General features: G+C 41.6%; 1 protein-coding gene and 1 pseudogene across 2 annotated transcripts in view; both read left to right on the forward strand.

Moving 5' to 3' along the window:
- The first annotated feature begins 291 nt into the window (after window positions 1-291).
- On the forward strand, window positions 292-6,566 carry LOC141562270 (cullin-2-like; annotated as a pseudogene).
- Window positions 6,567-12,946: 6,380 nt separating this feature from the next.
- The window catches only part of RELT (RELT TNF receptor), a 56,153-nt gene continuing 48,064 nt past the window's right edge, over window positions 12,947-21,035 (forward strand). For both annotated transcript variants that reach the window (XM_074304021.1, XM_074304022.1), the window contains exon 1: window positions 12,947-13,071. The gene's annotated coding sequence lies outside the window, so the exon portion shown is untranslated. The remainder of the gene's footprint in view (window positions 13,072-21,035) is intronic.

The following is a 21,035-nucleotide window of genomic DNA, read 5'->3' on the forward strand; positions in this document are numbered from 1 at the left end:
AAATGAGCCTGTTTAAGATGTATAGATCCTAAACAAGGAATGTGTTTACTAAAAATCTATAAGTTTGTTTAATAATTGATCCTATGCACCATTCCGCTCCAAACAACTTTAAAATAGCTCTTCAAATAAAACTTTGGAGAAGCAGAGTCAACAAATGGTCAGAATGAGACATTTTTCCAGCCAAAGATAACTTGGGGGGCATACAGGAGCACCCAGGCAGGCAGGCTCCAGTGGGGCTTCTCACTCTCCACCCCTCATTCATGGGGTCTGGGCCTCCAGGGCAGTGCAGTCATGGCAGCCATGTGGGCAGAAGGCCCATCTGAGAGTCCTGGTCTGGCTTGGACTTCCCTGCTTCCCCAGGCCTCTCCACACATATTTCAACACTGAACTCCTGCAATGTCCCTGACATCACGAGTACTAGATTTTGACAGCAATCAGAGGTGGTGCTGATGTGGTTAGGAGAACAATTGCTAATTAGAATGAGGTCCAGCATTGAATGTTGAGGCACCAAGTATTGGGGTTCAATCATATGAAAAACTCACAATGGCCATTCTCTTTGGCAAAAGTTAGATTTAGACAAGGTTATAGGCAAAGTGAATATGAAATAGAGTGCATAGTAAAGAAAGGGGTTTTAATTACTGATGATGGAAAAAAACAAGTTCCTAGTTAAGTAAGACAAGTTCCTTAGTGGAACTCGACCAAGAGTGAGGGAACACCCCATGAGGTGCCTTTAGCTGGCAGGTCAAATATGTAAGGGAGTTTAGCACCCTAAAAGTGAGATTGAGTTAGTTGTAAAAAGGAGAAAGATGTCATAAGGCACGATGGAAGATGAGAGGAGAAATATCCATCGCATGGGGGAGGGAGGAGGGGAAAGACACCAAGAGACAGTGTCATGGCAGACTGACCCAAAAGGGGTTTGGCAAAGATGGCATGCGTCATGGAGAGATTTATAGAGGAAATTTAACCTCAGGGGCTTTAATAACTAGTTCTAATTGGACATAGCAAGGCGGGATTGCTCACAACCAACATAGACTATGAGCCTAAAGTGATTCCTATCAGAGCCCTTCCCTGCCTGCCCCAGGGAGCACTTCCATCAATATTTCATTCTTTCTCTGCCAACTGCACGCACTTACTCAGAACCTCATCAGTTGTCAAGTTGGATTATGTGGAAAGAACAAATTGGAATGATTGCCTTTTAGACAGTTATGCTTTTATGTGTGGCTATCCTGAATTCTCTTGGTGAAAGATTTACACAAAGACTAAAAAAATATTTTTTTTGAAAATCACATACAGAGTCTGAAGAATAAATAATTGTTAGGTATCATAGGTATTAGGAAGAATATAATAAGGAGGCAGACTACATATACTAATTCATACAGATATCTCAAAACACAATTTATTAAGAATAAATTTACTGAAACTGATCTTCAGTGTGGTTATGGTAGTGTAGATACAAATCATTTATGGAAATAGTAGAGCTAGATTGAACATGTGAAGAAAATTGATGGTTGAGCCACTTCAGGCAATCTTTATATGAATGTTCCTTCAAGAAATAAAAAATGATCATTGTGGGGAAGAACCAAATCAAAAAGTAATCCAAGGGGCTATTAGCTACTTTGTTCATGTTGAATAGTATAAGAAAAATTCCACTTAAAGTTTTATCAGGAAATTCTTGAGTTGTCTTTTCTGACTGAAACAGGGTAATATTATTAACAAGAAGCTTCAAATTTGTTACAAAAATCAAACTGTTCAAAATATATGAAAAAGAACCTAGATAGGTTAAAAGATGAAAGAATGCCATGTAGAAAATATCATACCTAAGTTCATATGGTACAGTGATTCATAAATGTCAGCTGCAAATGGTGGAAGACCGTTTATAGTTCCTACATGTAAAATGTCACAATATTATCCAATAAAAGAAAAGAAATGATATGATAAATATGTATACCTTGCTTCATGCTATATCAAGTGGTTTAGCTCGGATGAGTCAATCACCATAGAACCATACTCATGGTAATCTTTCTCAGGAAAATATGCCAATTTAATTTGTGGAATCAGCTTTGGAAATGTGTAGGAAATTTGCCCACCTTATCATCACTGTTTTAGAATGGTGATCAACATTTCATGAGAGACCGGGCTAAGGGTCTGACATTCATAGTAAACTATAAAGACTCTAAAGCTATTTGCAAAGCACTTGGGCTATGGTTAAGTGCTGTGACTACTTGCTGAAAAAAAAAATCAACAAAAAGGATAACTGAAAATGAAGCTAAAAACAAGCTCATCAGCTTCATTATTGTTTTCAAATATATTGATTCTAAAAATATTTTTCAAAATTTTATGTCAAGATGTTGCCCAAATATTTAATTCAGGGTCTATGTACATCTATGTATTCTGAAAAAGCCTTGATCAATAAATAAAGCAACCTGTGGATATAAGTTTACAAACAAACCCAATCAGATATATACAGACATGAATGTCAGTGCTGATCTCAACAAATTCAAAGTTTTAAAAAAATCAGGACACTGTAATTGATTTGGGAATTAGTTTTCAAATGTACGTCCTACAGGTTACCCAGCCTTCTTTCTCTACATTTGTCATCCCCCAGGAGGTGGAAAAAAAGTAAACAAGTATTCAAATTATTTTATAATCACCATTTCAGTGGAGGGAAGCTTACATGGTTATATTTTCTTGGTACAGGTGAACTGAATGACAAGCTCATGACAATGCAATTGTCACTTATAACATACCATCATCATCGGTGCTTAGGTTCCCACCATGATAAACCCTGATGAGGTAAAAGAAAAATTTTATGAAGACCTAGAGACCTTTATTATCAATGTGCCAAAATAGGACAAGTTTACAGTTTTGGGTGACTTTAAAACTAGAGTGGGCCCAAACTACTAGATATGGCAGAAAGTCCTTGGGAGGAATGGAATTGGAAACAGAAACAGCAATGGTCACTTACTAGTGAAGACTTGTGTATCTCATGACTTTCTCATCACCAACACTACTTATCTAAACGCAATAAAACTTCATGAATGCATCCTCATAATAAATACTGGTATTTAATAGGCTCTGTGACTGCAGAGAAGAGACAGACAGGATATGAGAGATAAAAAGGCTATGTATGGCCCAGAGGACTAGAATGTTTGTAGAGTTATCCTCTCTAAGCTAAATATTTGTATTCAACAAAAGCAGTGGTCCAAGGCAAAATGACCACCAGAAGAATTAATGTCAGCAGTTCAGAGTGCTTATCTGAATAAGAACAGCTTAGACGGAAACTTAAGCCAACACGCAATTGGCAACAGTGGAGCAGAAAAGTGGGCAACTTTCAGAGAGATTTGGTGTTTGCATTGCATTTGCTCATCAAGTCATACCACTTTCAAACATCAAGACTGGTTTGAGGAAAGTGACAGGGAAATTCAGAAACTGCTTAATGAAAAATGAGAACTCCACAGGGTGTAGGAGAGGATAGATCATCCATCTCTAAGATGGTAGCATTTAATTCCATCAAAAGTGAAGTACAAAGCAAGCTTAGAGAGATGCAAGATTCTTGGCTCAGTAGGAGGGCAGATGAAATTCAGTTTTATGCTGATAACAATCCAAAGCACTTTTATGATGCTCTTAAGGTTATTTATTGGCCAAAGACCTAAGGTGAATCTTAGCTATTCAGTGCTGATGGAACCACATTGATTTGTGATAACGACATGATTCTAGAGAGATGGGCTGAACTAGCGTTCTCAACAGATTGTCATCTATCAATGCTAAAGCCATTAACACTTTACCTCAAGTTGAAGTCAAGCCCTTCCTAAGCTGAAGTTCTATCTAAAGAAGAGGTTTTCAATATTGTTGGAATTTACAAGGCAGAGGATTCACTGCTCACACAAAAGCTGACTGAAATTTTCCACGTTATGTGGCAAGAAGAGTTCAAGGATGCCTCCATTGCCCATCTCTATAAAGAGAGTAGATTCTCATGACAATCACAGAGTGTGTGTGTGAAAGAGAGAGAGGAAAAAGGAGAAAGAGACAGACAGAAAGACACAAACAGACACAGAGGCAGAGAGAGAGAGAGATCTTAAGTCATTGCCAACAAGATTCTTACCAGAGTCTTTCATTATAGGTTGATCCTTCATCTGGAAGATGAATCATCTAGCTGAGAACCTATGTGGCTTCAGAAAGGGCCAAAGAATGGTCTATATGGTGTTTGCTGCCCAATAATCCAGGAGAAACGCCAGAAGCAGAATAGAGGTCTGCATACAACATTTGTTGATCTGGCCAAGGCCTTTGATACTGTCAGCCATGAGGAGTTATGGGAAATTATGTCAAAATTTGGTTGCCCAGAAAAGCTTATCAGTACTGTGCATCAATTTCATGAAGCCATGTTTGTCTTGGTTCTGGATAATGGATGATGCTCTTGTGTTTTCGCAGTCAGCAATGGAATGAAACAAGGCTGTGCACTTGTTCCCATGCTTTTTAACCTATTTTCAGCCATGTTGACAAATGCCTTCAACAAGGACAAAGATGGCCTCAAGGTCAGCTACTATATTAATAGGCAGTTCAACTTGAAAAACTAAAGTGGAGGGAGTGATGGTGCATGCTTTTTTGTTTGTAGATGATTATGTATTCAAAACAGCCTCCAAAGGTGAAATGCAACAAAGTATGGATCAATTCTCTGCTGTTTGTTACTAATTTTGGCCTAACACCAAGAAAACACTGATGCTCCATCAGGCAGCACCATATCATCCACATATATAATGGCTTACAGCAATGGAGAAGTTTTGAATGCTATGGATATGTTCACTTACCTTGGCAGTATACTTTCCAGGGATGTACTTAATTGATAATGAAGTTGACACATTCATTGCCAGAGCTAGCTTAGTGTTTGGGAGGTTTCAAAGGAGTGTGAGAGAGGAAGAGAGGTGATCAGAAAAAGGACACTCTCAATGTCTCCATTAAGAACTTTGGAATTGAGGCAGCTAAGTGGTGCAATAAATAGAGCACCAGCCCTGAAGTCAGGAGGACTTGAGTTCAAATCTGGTCTCAGACACTTAACATTTCCTAGCTGTGTGACCCTAGGCAAGTCATTTAACCCCAATTGCTTCAAGAAAAAAACTTTGGAATTGATTTGCAACATGGTATATGCTGGCAAAAGACTGCACAGCATGGTGCATGAGAGAAGGTACTATGTTCCAGAAGCAAAGTAGAATTAAATTAGCTCAAAAGAAACACAAGATATGCAAATTTAGAGGAGCCACTTCAAGTGTTCATGTGGTTTATTTGTGCCTGACCTTTGCAGAGCATTCCAAGCTCATATTGGGTCTGATGAATCACAATAGGACACAATGTACCTTGACCCCCTCATAGTGATGTCATTTTGGTTCTCTTCGAGAATGAAGGGCAACAATAGGTAAAGTTAAAATGAATTATTTGTCCAAACCCTATGTAGCCATGGTAATGATATACCACTTGGTAGTACTACTTGCTTTTAACAATTATGAAACCATTAGTTTCAAAGAACTTCATGACATCACATAGATGAATGAAAAGGAATTGGCAAAAACTACCAAATCATTACTTGATGTGCAAATGTTTAACCATGATTCAGAAAAGGACAAATATAGATGCAGACTATTCTATTTCATTAAATATGAACGTCAGCAGCAAAAGAAAATTTAAAATCACATCAATACAAAAAGATACATCACCGAGGAAGAAGCAGACCAGAAGTGCTGTAGGTAGAAGCAGGAAAATATACCTCCAAATTGCTATACTTTGCGTCATGAAAGCTCAAAAGGTGTTGCAGCACACTACTATTATTCAGGAGGTTATTAGTCAGTTAAGTGTTTGGTTTCAACCAAGCATTAGCATGATTAAGTGCATTGAAGTTCTAATAGACAAACAGTACCTTGAAAGCAGCTTAGCATCAGCAGATGAATTACAGCATGATGTTGCCAGCTACCCTGCAGGTGTGCTTTTAAGATCATAATTGTCACTATTCTGTGTGTTCCCGTGGAAAGAAGCAGACTTGTGCCTCCATAGTTGGCTACTTGGCAGCCTATTTTTCTGCTGTTTATCATATTACCAGTGTCATGTCTTAAGCACCAATGAAAATACCTAAAGATATTTCAAACTCATGTCATTATGACATTTCTTAAAACTTTCTAAATGAATGAGTGAAGTATTGCTGAAATGTGGAAATCTGGCTGGGTAACATGCTTTCCTCCCCTTATGTTTGCAGTTGACAGTTTATATAAAATGTTATCTTAAAGGATATAAAGAAAAAACCTAAATAAAATTACAGGAAAGCTAATAATTACAGATATATTAAAATGAATTGTAATCAAAGTCCCTTGTGATTGACTACACACCCCTTTTGACCCTGGAACTTTGATCCAGCCCTATAGATGAACAATAGAGTTGTCAATCAGGGTCTGCTGCTCCCAGTGCCAGCAAAGAGTCCTTGTTTATCTGATCCCCTTACTGTCTCTGGATTGAAAGCTTCTGAAGCTCTTGCTGTTGCTACTGTCAAAACTGTTGCAGCCACCTGTAAGGCCTACTGCTGCTGATGATGTGTTCTCTCAGAGTTTCAGGCCAAGAGGAAGCCTAGTGCTTGTAAGTCTGGGGGAGCAGGGGTGGTTCTTGGGTAGAAAACAGAGTACAGACCAGGAGAAGTGACCACACCTTTCTTCACATCACACCACCTTAGAAACACCAAAAACTTACAGACCCCCAGAATTAACTCTGAAAACAGCATCACAGAAAATCCTAAAGCTTGGAACATTGCTTTCCCACCCCTGAACTGAGTAGACTCTAACATTAACATCAAGTTCAAAATCAAGAAATAAGACTGGGAAAATGAGCAAACAACAAAACTTAATCATAAAAAGCTACTTAATCCATAAAAAGCAGAGAAACACAAGACATAAGGTCAGAAGAAAACAATGTGAATAGAGTTAACAAAACTTCAAAGAAAAATGCTAGTTTAATCCAGGCCCAACAAGAATTCTCAAAAAAAAAAATGAAAAATATGAATGGCAGAAGAAAAACTGAGTGGGAGCAGGAAATGAGTGTGACAGAAGAAAATTATGAAAAGACAACAGTTTGACAAGAGACACATAAAAATACTGAAGAAAATAACATCTTAAAAAACAGTATTGACCTAATGGCAAAAGAGACACAAAAATTCACTGAAGAAAAGTTCTTACAAAACAGAACTGGCTAAATGGGAAAAGAGGTACAAAATCTCACTGAAGATAAGAACTACTTAAAAATTAGAATTGGGAAGTGGAAGCAAGAAACGACAGAACAAAGTCAAAAGAATTTTAAAATGAGGAAAACATGAAATGTTTTCTCAGGAAAACAATTGACCTGGAAAATAGATTGAGGAGAGAGAATTTTAAAAGTATTGGATTAAACCATGATAGACTTGGCTCTTCTCAGCAATTCAGTAATCCAAGGCAATTCCAATAAATTTTGGATAAATAATGTATTCATATCCAGAGAAAGAACTAGGAGACTGAATGCAGATCAAAGCAAACTATTTTCACCTTTTTTTCCTCCTTTTTTCCCTCACGATTTTTCCCTTTTCTAATTTTTCTCTCCTATCATGACTCATATGGAAATATGTAAAAAATGAATATGTATGTAACCTAAAATTTAAAACGAATTATTGGATTACCTACAAGCCATGAATTAAAAAGAGCCTAGACATCATACTTCAAGAAATTATAAAGGATAAATACTATATTTTGAATTCATATAATAAATAGAAATTAAAATAATCCACCAATCACCTCCTAAAAGAGGTGAAAATTCCCAGGAATTTTCTAGTCAAATTTCAGAGCTTCCAGATCAAGGAAAAAATATTGCAAGCAGTCAGAAACAAATCAAATATCGTAGTCATATCAGGATCACACAAGATTTTGTAACTTCCACATTAAAGGACCAGAGTGTTTAGGATATGATGTTATGAAAGGCAAAGGATGTAGGATTGCAAGCAAGAATAACCAACCTAGCAAAATTGAGTATTATGAATAAGCGATATTTAATGGAATAAACCTTTTAAGCATTTCTGATGAAAAAACCAGAGCTGAATAGAAAATCTGATAGATATGACTAAAAGAATAGCATAAAAAGAGTATATGAAAGAGTAATCATAAGAGATGCCATAAAGTGAAACTTTACAATTCTATATAGAAAGATGGTGACTCTAACTCTTAAGAAATTTACCATTTGAGGGAGCAGTTAGATCATTCACATAGAGAGCATTAATCTATTATACTGAAATGATCTCAAACAAAAAAAATTAAGTGTGAAAGACTTGATTACTCTGATCAATATAGTGCTCCAAGCCAATTCCAAATGAACTCATAATGAAAAAATGTTATCTACCTCCAGAGAGAGAACTAATAAACTCTAATTGTAAATTGAAGTATATTTTTTGGCATACGGTTAATATAGAATATTTCTCAAGATTTCACACGTAAAAATTATCATTCTGCTTGCCTTTTCAATAGAAGAGGGAAAGGAGAGAGAATTTGGAACTCAAAATTTAAAAAAAGAAAAATGCAAAAAAAAAAAAAAAAAAGGAAAAAGGAAAGAGAAGGAAAATCCCTGGCAAGCATGTAGAGAAGAATCAGCCTAAAACTAAATACTCTCAGGAATAGCTCAGTCTAGTTCTCCTACTTCCTTCATCCCCCCAAAACCATCCTCTACTTATAACTTCCCAGTTCATTGCTCTTGGAAAGGGAAAAAATTGAGAATAGTCATTAGGTGACTCTTTGAGGCTAGGGTTTAGAAACTATACTTTGGAATGACTAATTTGATCATAAAGGGGGTTGGAAATCAAAAAGGAAATCCTTCAATTTAAGTTAAAGCCAAATTCCATGTAGGCGGCTCTTGTAGTTTTACAGGCATATTTTCAGGCCAGACACAAGGTGGCACTGTAGTCACTGGTTCATGGTCCCAGGCCAGGCCCTATTTCCAGGCCAAATCCCTTGCCTCCACTTCTCATCCCCTAATCTTTTGGAATTTGTCTTTCCCCCACCACCTCCAGGCAGAGTCCATTTTTCTGACTGCAAACTAATTTCACCAAGAAATCTCTAACAGTTGAGCGTGAATCTGAGGATACAAAACTTCATCTTGACATGATGTATAGTGACATTGGGTAATTCTCCGGAGGTTTAGTTTTCTTCCCTATCAAATGATGGAATTAGACAATATGATCTCTCAGGACCCTTCCAGATCTGATATTCAGTGCCCAAAGATCTCCTCCAAATCCCCACTATGTTAAAAATTCCTGCCATCTCTCACATTCTATTTTCTATGAGCAAAGAGATCTAGCCTGGGGTCTGTGAATTTTTAAAATGTGATGAAATAGGTTTCCTTTGCAAAAAAAAAAAAAAAAATTGTGCAATAAAGGTATAAGGTTCATGGGCTTCTGCAAACTACCCAATGGGTCCATGGCGCAACAAAGATTAAGAACTTCTATTCTAAGGTAATTTCTAACTCCTGTAATCTATGCATCAAGATTCTCTCCTACTCTCAACATTTTATGCTCTCTGATATCTTCTACATTACTCTCATCTCTGGGTTTCTAAGTTCTAATAAGCTCAGTCAGTTTATGTTTTAGTACAATGTGCTACATTCCTTAATCAAAAGCATCTATTTCTCTTCCATATATGACAAATTGCATTCAGCTGCCAAAGTGATTTTTCCAAAGCCTATAAGGCAGTTTCAGTGGCTCCTTATTCCCTTCAAGATTTAAAAAAATAACTCTACTTGGCTTTTAAAGCTCTTTCTTCCCAACCTGGCTGACTTTCCTCCCTTTTCAGTCTTTTCACACTTGATTTCCCTCATTGCATTCTATGTACAACACAGAAAATTTAGCATCAAACAGTAGACCTTTAGAATCATGTCTAACCCCTGTCATTCAACAGAAGAGAAAATTACACTACCTTCTTTCCCATTCCTTGAATGCCACTCTAAGGCAGCCTCATTCCTGAATACTCCCCCTTCTCACTTCTAATTCTTGGCTTCCTTCAAGACCAGAAAATCTTTCCCAGGACATGCTGTCCCCTCTTTTCTCCCTTGCTCTTATGGAATCATTAGCCAGAATTTAGTGACCATCAAGCCATGGACTGGTGAACACACTGCAGTAGTCATAACCTCAGCCTGGGGAAATGAAAACTCCCCTCTCTCACACAAGGTGGTATTCTGTTTCTAGATGGAATCTCCCTCTTCTTGGAAACACTATGGCCAAGCCCAGTTCCCTACCCCACCTTCCAGTTCAAGTTGCCCCTTTGGTAAACAGTGTCCTTCCTCCTTTTTAAGATTACTTTCTATTGAGAGAAATGATTTATTTCTTTCTTGTATTTGATAACTAATTATCAAATTAGGATCATCGTTTTTCCCCTTTTCTACTTCCTCATTCAGAAATGAGCTGCTGTAGGTTACTCAAATCTACCCAAAAGGTATAGATGAATTGGCTTCCAGACCTTCCAGATCTCGTCCCAGAGAGCTATCGGCAGTCTCTGGAGGCAACAGAACTTTACAGTATTTTGCTCAGACCAGTCTGGGAAAATGTGGACTCTGATTCTCTTTTGACAGATTTTTCTATTTGATCCACTTGTCATTATAATATTCATTCTCTCATTGTTAACCAATAAGAGTTGATTTCTACCCTCAGGAACCTCCACTCTTTCTAGAGAATATAGGCATTGAGTGGGTTGATCTTTGGTCAAAGAGAGATAGCCAAATGAACATCCTTTTATGAATATTTTGCTAGCATTAATAAAATGATCACTAAATTAGTAAAATGGTTAATTATCCAGCAACTACACCTGTCAAACTCTTCATATGTCTGTTTTTCTCTCTCCCTCTCTTCCCTCCCTCTCTCTCTCACACACATACACACACATTTGTATGTATCTTCTTGGTGAATCCTTGTTTGCTGGTTTTCTCCATCAGAAATGTGAGCTCCTTGAAGGTCATCTGGACCAAGTTTTTTGGCTTTTCGTTGGTATGCCCAAGGCTTAACACAGTGCCTCCAATATAGTAGATGCTTAATAAAAATTTATTGGCTGATTGAGGATGATTCTGTCTATTCTGATTCCAAGATTTCATTTTCATTCTCTGTTCTTCTGAATCTTTTCTGTTGTCTTATGGAGACCTCAAAGAGCTGAACTGCTTAACCCTGCCCCTGCCCCTTCCCCAAGCTTTGATCTCTTTCCTGAAAGTCACAAAAACAGCCAGTGTCTTCTCAACTCGGAGAAAATGGTGAAAATTAGGGTGGGGATGGGAGTAGAGGGGAATCCAACCCCCCCCTCTCCCAGGGCCAAAAAGGAAGTACTAATTTGGTTTCTTCCTGACTGGGAGAGTATTCTGCAAGTGAAGTTGATACTGAGAGGCAGCTGCATCAGGCAGAATACCCAAGAACTGTAGAACCAGACCTGTACCCCTGGGCAACCAGAGGGAGGACAAACTCAGACCTCAACTCAAGAAAGTATATATAACTCCAGTGTTCCCTCAGACTCTGAATTAGATTTTGGTTTTGCTTTATCAGAGCTATCTTGACCAAATAGATTAAATATGAGGAAGTGATTCTTCAAAACTGCAAAAAAAAAAAAAAAAAAAAAAAAAATGTTGGGGGGAGGGCTATTGAGCTGGTCTGAGAGCCAGACTAATGGTCAGGGACCATTTTCTTCCCCCAAAGCAGAAAGAGAGCCTCTGCTCCCAAGTCGTCACTGGGAGGCTTTGATTTCGGAAAGCACCTGTGGCAGTTGTGACCCTGGAGCTGAGGGAAATGGAAACTCCCTTTCTGTCCCCAGGCTGGTATCCTATTCCCAGACAGAATCTCCTTTTCCCTGGGAGCCCAGCTTCAGGATCACTCAGGTTCCAGCTCCCTACCTCCTAAAGCCATTCTCCAGTTGGGGTTGCTTCTTTTGTTTACAATTTCACCCTCTTTGGCAATCAGGCTAATTTATTAAACCAGGTGTCCCCCGCCCACCTCACCCCCACCCCCGGCCAACTTGTCCTTGTCCCAGACTAGAACCGCTTTTTCCTCAGCAGGCCTCTCCCCTTCCGCCCTCCTACCTCTCGGGGAAGGCTCTCTGACCAACACCTTGGTGCAAAGTAAACTCTCCGCTCTTTGGGTCCTACGACACATCAAGAGAGTGAAATGGTGCCGAGGGGACTAGGAGGAAGTGCCCGGGGTGGGCAGAGCTACACCACACAGTGCAAAGGGCCAGAGCCCGTTCTCTAGGACACCACAGATTTGGAAGGAGGGCCCGCTGTCAGGAAGATCTGAGTTCAAATGCGGCCCCAGACGTTTCCTAGCTAAGGACTCCGGACACGTCACTTAGCCCTATTTGCCTCAGTTTCCCCATCTGTAAAAAGTGCTGGAGAAGGAAATGGCGAACCTTTTGACGAATCTTTGCCAAGAAAACCCCAAAGAGTGGGATGAGGCAGCAATGACTGAATAACAAAGAACCTCGGGAGACCACTGAATAGGATCCCGGGAGAAGGGCTTTCCACGGAGAGGCGGGGGCTCCAATCCGGCCTTGCCAGCGCCCACACTTGGACAGAGAGAGGTTTCTCCCGCGGCCCACTCTTCCTCCCAGCCTCCCCCTCCTCCAAGGACGGCTTCCCCTCCCAAGCCCGCCCCCCGCTCTGGTCACCGGAGGCCAGTGCTGCGTTTTCCCGGAGGCCCAGGAGATGGTGCGGCAGAGGAAGCGCGCAGCCCTCTACTCCTGGGCTAGAAGGGGGAGAGGCGCAGAGGGAAGTGGGGGGAATCTTTGTGACGTCACAGACTAGACCGGAGCGGCGGGGGGCGGGGAAGGGGAGGAGAAGGCAAGCCGGCACTTGTGACGTAGAGTGTGGGCGGAGCTCCGGGGCCGAATTGTTACTTTGTGCGCTGCGGGCGATTCATTCAAAAGGAGTACGCGGAGCCGGCGGGCGTGTGTCCCCCGGCGCGGAGCGGAGCAGGGGGTGGGGGTCTCCTCGGCAGATGCGCCCTGGCTCCGAGGACGCGCGGAGGGAGCCGGAGCCTTGCTCCGCAGCCCGGGCGGCCAGGTAAGGACTAGCCCTCCGTCCTGCCTGGGTGTGCTGCGGCGCTGACCTTCAGTGCGGCGCGGCGGGCTGCTGGCGCGTCCTGCGCGGCCCCCGCGGGGAGCCGCCGGCCCGCCGGGAGCCGGCTCTGGCCTCTCGGGGAGCCCGGCCTTGGCTCGCCGTGGAGGGCCGGGAGCCGTCGGTGCGTGTCCCACTCTGCGTCTGTGTCCGGGGAGGGGCTGGCGCGTTCTGGGGGCTCTGGCGCGCTCTGGGGACTCTGGCGCTGCAGGACTCCGTGGCCGGCGTGGCAGCCGTTCCCGCGGGCATCTTTCCTGCCCCGTCCGGGACCTGTGGCACAGCCCCCTCCCACCCGGCTGTCTGACGCCCCCGACCTCCTCTCCGCCCGAGCCCTGCCTCTTTGTCCCGCACATCCAGGACGGGGAGCCCGTGTCCGGAATCCAGAGATACAAACTGTCTCCCCAGGCTCTGGGCTTCCCTCCTCCTGGACCTTCCGTGTCCCTTCTCTTTCTCCTCGACTTGCATCCCCGGTCTCTTGCACCCTCGTTTCGCTGTTAGCACCGCGCTCGAGCCCCCAGAGCTCCCAGTCAAGGCTGTCGCCCCATATTTCTCAGCTCTCTCACTTCCTCTTTCTGGATCCTCCGCGCCTCGGACTTGTGATAACTCGGAACCCCTGATCTGTGTCCTCTGTTGGAGCCCTTCCCCAAGACTCCCCATCTCTTTCTCTGTCCCCCGGCCTAGGGCCCACTTATTCAATGAAGAACCCTTGACTTTGGGGCACTCCGCTTTATTACCTATCCCCTTCCCCATTCTCCAGACGCAGCTCCGAACCCGGTGTGCAGGCCCTCCGCTCCTCACTACAGCCTCTGCTTCCCAAGCCGCTGTCTCCACTGCTTTGACCCCAAATTTCTATCTCCCAGGGTTTCGCTAATTTAGCCCTTCAACCTCGCTCCGTCCCCACCCCCTCCGCAGACACCGGGCTCCCTCAGATTCCTAGCTGTTCCAAACTTCCCCCACCTCATATGCCCCTGTTCTCCCCCCATTGTCTCCGTGCACTCTAGCTTCTTTGGGCAAAGGAGGAGGGATTCGGGGGCCCTAGTTTGAGAGGGAGGAAGCTGACAGTGCCCACCAAAACTTGCTGTTTGGTGAATCGCATTGGGAGCTTGGGGGTGGGGAGTGTGGGGAGGAAGAGGGAAATCCTTGTTGGGCAGGGGTTGCTTGTACTCAAGACCTGCAGGATCCAGGCCACTGCTTGTCTTCCATCTAAGGGTACCAGGCACTGGGAGGTCGGAAGGCCCCAGATCTGAGTTCTTCCAGTGTTGGAGTAGGGACACTGTCCCAGAACAACCTTCCTTCCTAAGCAGGTTGGGTTCCCAAGGGATATCTGGCCCTCAATGAGGACAAGACTCTGGTTAGGTGCCCAGGATCGGGGAGTTAAGGCCTGACCATGTGAGAAGGGAAGGAGAGAAGGATGTCAGCTGCCTGGGCTTCCCCCCTCCCCAGGAAACTTTAGCCTAGAAACTCTGGGCCAGGTGACACTGTGTCTGTGTGTGGGAGGCACGCTGTGTGAATGTGAGAAAGGCACAGAGTGCATGTGTGGTGAGGTGGTAGCACAGGTGACACTGTCACTGTGAGTAAGACTGGGATCAGGGCTGGAGGTGGGAGGAAGAAGGGTAAGAAATTAGTGTGGAGCCCAGGGGAAGGGGCCATATGGTAAGTGGGAGCCCTGTCCTGAAGCCTAATTAGACATAATTAGACCCTATTCTAATTGGAAAGTCTTAGCACCAGCCATTCAGAGGCTCCCGGTCTGAGGTTGGGATCTTTCCCTGTACAGGGTGTGTGGAGCCATTACTAGGCAGCCCTGAAATGAGAACTCTTTCTACCTGGAAGCTGCATTTCCTCTCCTCCCTACAAATCAAAAATCTGGAGAAAGTGGGGGAGAGGTCTGTTGATCACTCTAGTGGTAGACTTCCTTCCCCCATCCCCAATCAGTGAGGCTTACATAGAGAAATCAAACAAATTTTTGGACTATGAGCCTGTAGAAGTGGAAATCTAGTAGACAATCACTTATTAAGCTCTCTGTAAAAGATACTAGTGCTAGGGATACACTTAGAAGCAAAATGAATAACAACCCCTGCCCTCAAGGAGCTTACTTTCTAATGGTAGAAGACTCCTTTTGAAAAAAAAGCTGAAAAGGGGTTAAGTAGATTGGGGGTGGGGGTGCTGGTATAGAAAGTCTATGGAGTCTAGAGTACAGCCCTGAGAGAAATGAGCATGTGGCTTCTATGGGCTTCTGTTCCAAAAAGAACCAGCCAATCTGGCTAAGATGACATGTTGGAGGGGATGTGGGAAAACTGGGACACTGATGCATTGTTGGTGGAGTTGTGAAAGAATCCAGCCATTCTGGAGAGCAATTTGGAACTATGCCCAAAAAGTTATCAAACTCTGCATACCCTTTGACCCAGCATTGCTGCTATTGGGCTTATATCCCAAAGAAATACTAAAGAGGAGACAGGGACCTGTATGTGCCAAAATGTTCGTGGCAGCTCTTTTTGTAGTGGCTAGAAACTGGAAAATGAATGGATGTCCAACAATTGGAGAATGGTTGGGTAAATTATGGTATATGAAGGTTATGGAATATTATTGTTCTGTAAGAAATGACCAACAGGAGGAATACAGAGAGGCTTGGAGAGACTTACATCAACTGATGCTGAGTGAAATGAGCAGAATCAGGAGATCATTATACACTTCAACAATGACACTGTATGAGGATGTATTCTGATGGAAGTGGAAATCTTCAACATAGAGAGGATCTAATCCAATTCCAATTGATCAATGATGGACAGAATCAGCTACACCCAGAAAAGGAACACTGGGAAATGAGTGTAAACTGAGAGCATTTTTTTGTTTTTCTTCCCAGGTTATTTTTACCTTCTGAATCCAATTCTTCCTTTGCAACAGCAACAAAATTCGGTTCTGCACATATATATTGTACCTAGGATATAGGATAAGATATTTAATATGTATGGGAATGCCTGCCATCTAGGGGAGGGGGTAGAGGGAAGGAGGGAAAAAATTTGGAACAGAAGGGAGTACAAGGGATAATGTTGTAAAAAAAAAAAAATTTACCTATGCATATGTACTGTCAAAGAAAATGTTATAATTATAAAAATTAATTAAAAAAAAGAACCAGCCAATCTGAGGGAGAGGCTGCAGGGCAGAGGTTTACTTCAGGCTAAAGGATCTTCCAGGGTGAAGAAATCTCAATATTGTGGTAGAGAAAGTCAGGAGAAACCTGACTTGGAATCCATGGACAATTTCTCTCTCCTATTTTCTGTTTTCTCTTCCGTAAAAGGAAGGAAGCTGAGCTACAATGGTCTTTAAAGGCCCTTTCAGCTCTGTTCTATGTCCAAAGATTCCTTCTAGCACTAATGTGCTTTTTTCTAGGTCTCTTTCCCACCTCTGACATCCGGAGTTTCTTTCCAAATCTTTTTTATATAATCACTGCCCTTTCAATATAGAAATTTTTTTTTACTCTCTCCAGTAGAAATTTATTGCCTATGTAGTCTTTTTTTTATTAATTTTATAATTATAACATTTTTTGATAGTACATATGCATAGGTAATTTTTTACAACATTATCCCTTGTACTTCCTTCTGTTCTGAATTTTTCCCTCCTTCCCTCTACCCCCTCCCCTAGATGGCAGGCATTCCCATACATATTAAATATCTTATAGTATATCCTAGGTACAATATATATGTGCAGAACCGAATTTTGTTGCTGTTGCAAAGGAAGAATTGGATTCAGAAGGTAAAAATAATCTGGGGAGAAAAAAAATGCTAACAGTTTACACTCATTTCCCAGTGTTCCTTTTCTGGGTGTAGCTGATTCTGTCCATCATTGATCAATTGGAACTGAATTGGATCTTCTCTATGTTGAAGATATCCACTTCCATCAGAATACATCCTCATACAGTGTCATTGTTGAAGTGTATAATGATCTCCTGATTCTGCTCATTTCACTCAGCATCAGTTGATGTAAGTCTCTCCAAGCCTCTCTGTATTCCTCCTGCTGGTCATTTCTTACAGAACAATAATATTCCATAACATTCATATACCATAATTTACCCAACCATTCTCCAATTGATGGACATCCATTCATTTTCCAGTTTCTGGTCACTACTAAAAGGGCTGCCACAAACATTTTGGCACATACAGGTCCCTTTCCCTTCTTTAGTATTTCCTTGGGATATAAGCCCAGTAGTAGCACTGCTGGAACAAAAGGTATGCACAGTTTGATAACTTTTTGGGCATAATTCCAGATTGCTCTCCAGAATGGCTGGATTCTTTCACAACTCCACCAACAATGCATCAGTGTCCCAGTTTTCCCACATCCCCTCCAACATTCATCATTATTTGTTCTTGTCATCTTAGCCAATCTGACAGGTGTGTAGTGGTATCTCAGAGTTGTCTTAATTTGCATTTCTCTGATCAATAGTGATTTGGAACACTCTTTCATATGAGTGGAAATAGTTTCAATTTCATCATCTGAAAATTGTCTGTTCATATCCTTTGACCATTTATCAATTGGAGAATGGCTTGATTTCTTATAAATTAGAGTCAATTCTCTGTATATTTTGGAGATGAGGCCTTTATCAGAACCTTTAACTGTAAAAATATTTTCCCAATTTATTATTTCCCTTCTAATCTTGTTTGTATTAGTTTTGTTTGTATAAAAGCTTCTTAATTTGATGCAATCAAAAATTTCTATTTTGTGATCAATAATGATCTCTAGTTCTCCTTTGGTCACAAACTCCTTCCTCCTCCACAACTCTGAGAGGTAAACTATCCTATGTTCCTCTAATTTATTTATGATCTCGTTCTTTATGCCTAAATCTTGGATGCATTTTGATCTTATCTTAGTATGTGCTGTTAAGTGTGGGTCCATGCCTAGTTTCTGCCATACTAATTTCCAGTTTTCCCAGCAGTTTTTGTCAAATAATGAATTCTTATCCCAAGATTTGGGATCTTTGGGTTTATCAAGCACTAGATTGCTATTTTTATTCACTATCTTGCCCTGTGAACCTAACCTATGCCACTGATCAACTAGTCTATTTCTTAGCCAATACCAAATGGTTTTGGTGACTGCTGCTTTATAATACAGTTCTAGATCAGGTACAGCTAGGCCACCTTCATTTGATTTTTTTTTTTTATTACTTCCCTTGAAATTTTCGATCTTTTGTTCTTCCATATGAAGTTTGTTGTTGTTTTTTCTAGGTCATTAAAATAGTTTCTTGGGAGTCTTCAATATAGAAATTAAAAATTTTAAAAGGAAACAATCAGTATTAAGTGACTTACCTAGGGTCACACAGCTAGTACACTCTGAAACTGAATTTGGACTCAGGTGCTCCAGACTAAAGGGCCAGTGCTCTATCCACTATGCCTTTTAGCTATCTTTCAGTGCTTTCAAATGTATAAAGCGCACAATAACACAATAACCCATTCTTTGAGGGATGTTATATGCAGTATTAACTTTATTTTATGCAAACAAAGGCTTTGAGAAATTTCTGATTTGTTCTTGGTCCCATAGCTTGCCAGTAAGTGTTGGAGGTAAGATGTAAACTGCAGGTGGTCCTAAACCCACATCCAGTACTTTATGTCGGCACTATATTGCCTTGTGTCCAGTGGGTCTAAGTGTGTGTAGGCTTTCTAGACTCCCAAGGGCTGACATTAGGTTGAAGGGGTCAAAGTAGGGCCTGGAGGTCCTTGAGGAAGCTGGGTAACCCCACAATCAACGATTGTTGTTCCTCCTTTGGATCATCCTCCCCTCTGGGTCAGGTGGCTGCATTCCCTGAACTTGCTTTCTTGGGGGCTGATCAAAATTACTGGGAGGTCCCTGGGGATTGAGGCTAGGTTATTTTTGACTTGGGTAGAAACACAGAAATAGCTCCCTGGGTCCGGGAGAGCAAAAGGGCCTCCTCTTCTCCCAGCCAGGGACGGGCATCAGCTTTGATGGCTTCTTTCCCAGCTACCCAAGTTCAGGCCAAGTCTTCTTGGGAACATTGGCCCCTTAGGATATTATCTGAGGAGGGGAAAGGCCTCCAAAGTGTCTTCCAGTGAAGCGGGAAGATGGGGATTGAAATCATTTCAAAGATGTTTAATAAGCTACTGGTGTGAATAGAGTCCTAGGGAAGATGGAGGAAAGGGTTGAGGGAAGAGACCCTTAAGAGAAAAAATCTGGGGGAGGGGAATACAGAGACTGACTTCCTGGACTGTCCCAGGAATCAGCTGTCCAAAACAGGCCCAGATTTGTGTCTGGCAGGGTCTATTTTTCATTAAATTCCTCTCTCTAGGGTCTGAGGATTCCATGGCAATCATCGTAATCAGTTTCCTTCCCTGATTTATCTCAAGTTGAGAACAGGTCCTTTCTGTGTGTAGGACTTTAGGGTTAAACATTTCTGTTCAATTGATAATAAGTACCTACTTTGTGCAGAACGCTAGCCCCTCAAGCAGGTAGGAAGTTTAGCTCTAAGAGATATGTCTCCTATCTTCTTCGAGTTCTCCATCTAGTAGGGGAGATAAGGTACCAGCATTAGCTGCAATACATAATATTAAGGAGAAGATGTTAGAATCAGAAAGAAGCACAGAGAGCAGGATAGCTTTGAAGACTTCAAGATGAATTTATTCTATCTATAAAAAAAGTGATCCGCACATAGATAACATGTTTCATATATTTTTTGCTCTTTTGCTTTTCTACTATGTGAACAGAAATGCCCATTATATTTGGGTTTAAAATCAGAATGAAAAATGGAAAAAAAAAAAAAGACATTAATTAGAAAAGGGAGAAAGTATTTGCCAGGTGAGGTTGGTGAAAGAAGGCAATCACCATGGAAAGAATTAAGGCTTTCTTTTTGGAGGAGATAACAGTTGAATTGGATTCTAAAGGCCGAATAGGAATAGGGAAGATATGGAAGAAGGGAAATTATAATAGGAGACAGTGAGTAAAGGCCTGTCCCTAGAGCTGCCTAACTCTGAATCCCTGGCAACATCACCTCTCTACCTTCCCACCCTCTTGCCAAGGAATGACAGTCCCCAGGGATCTCAGCAGCCTAAGAATTGGGCAGTCTCTCCCTGGACAGGATTTTAGTTGCTAAGGTCTGCTGCTCTTCACTGCCTAGGCCTCCCTGGCTCTCTTGCTAGGATCTCCTCATTCTGCCTTCTTTCCAGGTTCCTGTTCAGGTCAGACCAGCAACCTAAGTATGGCCTTAGAAACTCAAACCCTGTAAACAAAGTTTGATATCCAGCCGTGAGAAACAGTCCTGTCCTTCTGAGAGAGGGGTTACTGGGATTCTATGAAAGGAGGCAGAAGTAGGAGGGCAATGCCTCTCAGGAAAGCCTGGTCTTATAGACCTTCCATCTAAAAAGATCAGCTCTGTGAAGGAAGAGACTTTTTTCCTTTTCCCCCTAGTACCTCAGCAGTCCCTGCCCCTCAGTCCTACTTGTTCTTAAATAGAGGGAGTTGAAAGACCTTGAATCTGGAGTCAGGAGACTCCATTTTTTTCCATTGAGAATCTGGAATCTGTGTTCAAATGCCACCACAGACAATTAACATCAATGTGACTTTAGACAAGTCACTTACTTCTGGACCTCAGTTTCTTTTTTTTTATTAAGCATTTTTTATTAATTTTTATAATTATAACATTTTTTGACAGTACATATGCATAGGTAATTTTTTCTTTACAACATTATCCCTTGTACTCCCTTCTGTTCCGAGTTTTTCCCCTCCTTCCCTCTACCCCCTCCCCTGGATGGCGTGCATTCCCATACATATTAAATATCTTATAGTATATCTTAAGTACAATATATATCTGCAGAACCGAATTTTGTTGTTGTTGTTGTTGCAGAGGAAGGATTGTATTCACAAGGTAAAAATAATCTGGGAAGAGAAACAAAACAAAAACAAACAAACAA

This window comes from Sminthopsis crassicaudata, chromosome 3, assembly GCF_048593235.1.
Source record: "Sminthopsis crassicaudata isolate SCR6 chromosome 3, ASM4859323v1, whole genome shotgun sequence".
In the NCBI taxonomy this organism is placed as follows: domain Eukaryota; kingdom Metazoa; phylum Chordata; class Mammalia; order Dasyuromorphia; family Dasyuridae; genus Sminthopsis; species Sminthopsis crassicaudata.